A 3098-nucleotide genomic window follows, 5' to 3' on the forward strand; every position below is an offset into this window, starting at 1 on the left:
GGGTACTTCGGTGAAGAGGACCTTTCGGACAACAGTAAAGAGGCTTATGATATAATGTCACAGAAAAACCACACAAAAGGATATTTGAAGGCGATTGGCCCTGTATCACTAAAGACACACCAGCCAGCCTCCGGAAGCCTTGTTAAGTGCTAACCGATATGAGTAAACAGGGCAGACCACAGGATATTCAGGGCCAAAGGTTACAAGATTAACAAGTGACCACTTTTCTGTAGAAGGGTCTAGGCCCGAACCGTCGGCCTTCCTGCTGCTTGGCCTGCTGTGTTCATCCGGCTCGACACCTTGTTCTCTCAGACCACGTGAGCGAACGAGTTTGGCGTGTTTGAGTCTGACTGGTAAATATGTGATACACAACCATTTGATGTTACTGACTGCCTGGTGAATTGAAAACTGAAATAACTGCGGATGCTGCAAATCAAGAACAAAAACAAAGTTTCTGGAAAAGCCCAGCAGAACTGAGGGAGGTTCTGTGGAAGGGTCACCGAACCGGAACCGGTTAGCTCTGTTTTTCAGCTGACAAATGCTGCCTGACCTGCTGAGCTTTTGCAGCAACTTTGTATTTGTTTTCTGATTTACAACATCCGCAGTTCTTTGGGTTTTTACTCAGTGTTTTAGGGTTTATTTACAGGGCGCTCTTTATTTATCGCGAGCTCTGTCTTTTAGGGTTTATTTGTGAAGGGCCCTGTCTTACAGATCGTTCACAGGTCGGGTCAGTATTCGGGTGCATGAAGAGGTGCGCTGTGTTTTCAGCTTTATTCAGCCGTGTCTTTTTCTCTCAACTTCGTGGGGGATGTGTGTTAGAGTTCATTTTAAAGGGGTCTGAGTATTTGAGTGTACAATTGTAGGGGGCTCTGTGTTTTACAGTGTCCTGTATGTTTTTGACTTAATTTACAGGGTAGATCTGTGATTTATGGCTTCTATACAGGGGGCTCTGTGTTGCAGTGCTTATACACTGGCGGGGGGGAGTTCTCTGTTTTAGAGTTTATTTACATTGAGGCCTGTGTTTTAGGGTTATTTACAAAGAGCTCTGTGATTTAAGGTTTACATGAAAAGGCTGTATTCTAAGGTTTATTTTCAGAAGGCTGCCTGGTTTATTTACAGTGAGCAGCGTAGTTTAGGATTTATTTCCAGTGAGCTCTAGGTTTTAGCATTTATTTACAGGAGGATTTTCATTTCATGATTTTGTTACGGTTGGGTCTTTGTTTAAAAAAAACCCTGAAACAATGAGCTCCACGTCTCATGGTTTATTTACAGTCCCATCTGTGTTTTTGAGTTTATTTGCAGAGCATTCTGTGTTTTTGGGTTTATTTCCAGGAGGCTCTCTGTTTTCGCGTTTGTTTGCAGGATCCTCTGTGTTTTAAGATTTAATTTACATGGGTGTTTTTACTGCTTATTTGCATGGGTACTCTCTGTTTGAGGCACTGGCTGAGTACTGACCTTCTGACAATGTGGTACTCATTCAGATCTGACCCTCCAGCAATGAGGTACTGTGTCAGAACTGATCCACTGACAGTAAAGCACAGCCCCCTCAGTTCTGACCCTCTGACAGAGCTGCAATCGTTCAGGACTGAACTTCTGATCATGTTGTACTCCATCAACTCTGAACCCAATGCATTGAGGTACTGACTCAGTATTTACTGTGTGCAACTAATATACTCACTCAGAACTAACCCTCTAGCAATGTGAGCCTGCCTCAGAACTAACCCTGTAACAATGAGGCACTGACCTCAGCTCCAAATCTCTAATTACGTGACTCTCCCCAGTTTTGAGGCACTCCTTCCGTACTGACCCACGAACAATGCGGCACACACTCAAGAATGATCCTTCAATGAGGTATCACCTTATAACAGAGCTACTGACATCAAGGCCCTCTCTTTGGACTGTGTCTGATAATGAGGCACTGACTTGGCTCTGACCCTCTGACAATGAGGCATTCTGTCAAGTCTTACTGCATTAAAATGAGGCACCCTCTGACTGATCTGAAATGCCTCAGTATAGACCCTCTGACTGATCTGAAACACCACTTCTTAGACCCTCCAAATGACAATCTTTTAATTCTGACACCATTACAGTGAGGGTCTGCCTTGGTGCTGACACTCTGTCAAAGAGACGTTGCCTCAGAACTGAGCTGCTGACAATTAGCCAGTGCCTTAGGTACTGATGAGTGAATGAAAAGGCCCGCTCTCAGCACTGACACTGCAGCAATGAGGTATTGCCACAGAACGAACCCACAAAGGGCTCATAATTGAGGGAGTGCCTCCTGATTGAAGGGTGCGGATTGAGGTGTTGCAGAACTGTCAGAGGGTCAGAACTGAGGTATTGCATCATTGTCAGATGGTCCATTCTGAGGCAGTGCCTCAGTGTCAGAATTGAGGGTATGCATGTGTTTAAATCATCAGGAATGAGCTTTATGCAGCTCTATCAGAGGCTCAGCACTGACTGCCTGCCTCATTCTCAGAGGATCAACACTGATACATTGAAGCACTGTTAGATCTTCAGTGCTGAGTGGGTCAGAACTGAGGGAGTGCATTGCTGTCAGAGGCAGTGCCTCATTATGCAGGTGTCAGAATTCAAGGCATGCCCCATGAATGGAGGGTCAGGACTGAGGTATTGCAGCTCTATTCAGAACCAGTGGCTTGTTGTCAAGCGGTCAATGCTGAGGCAGCGACTCAATTCTGTATGGTCAGTCTTGAGGAAGTGCCCCATTATTAGAGGGCCATTACGAAGGGTAAGTCTCAATGCAATCGTGATAGAACTGAGACAGAGGCACATGCTCAGAGATGAGATTACCTCCAGTGTGGAAACAGGCCCTTCAGCCCAGTAAGTCCACACCGCCCGTCGAACCATCCCAGCCAGACCCATCCCCCTCGAACCCACACACCCCTGAACACTACGGGCAATTTAGCATGGCCAATCCACCTAGCCTGCACATCTTTGGTCTGTGGGAGGAAACTGGAGCGCCCACATAGTTAGCGGGAACTGCCAATGCTGGGGAATCTGAGATAACAAAGTGTAGAGCTGGATGAACACAACAAGTCAAGCAGCATCATCCAGCTCGACACCTGTTATCTCAGATTCTT

General features: G+C 46.0%; 1 long non-coding RNA gene across 1 annotated transcript in view; it reads left to right on the forward strand.

The window, feature by feature from the left end:
• Nucleotides 1-252: 252 nt before the first annotated feature.
• The window catches only part of LOC132207617 (uncharacterized), a 26505-nt gene continuing 23659 nt past the window's right edge, over nucleotides 253-3098 (forward strand). Inside the window, exon 1 of the long non-coding RNA XR_009443634.1 lies at nucleotides 253-353. This is a non-coding gene — a long non-coding RNA (uncharacterized LOC132207617). The remainder of the gene's footprint in view (nucleotides 354-3098) is intronic.

This window comes from Stegostoma tigrinum, unplaced genomic scaffold (genome assembly GCF_030684315.1).
Source record: "Stegostoma tigrinum isolate sSteTig4 unplaced genomic scaffold, sSteTig4.hap1 scaffold_111, whole genome shotgun sequence".
In the NCBI taxonomy this organism is placed as follows: Eukaryota; Metazoa; Chordata; class Chondrichthyes; order Orectolobiformes; family Stegostomatidae; genus Stegostoma; species Stegostoma tigrinum.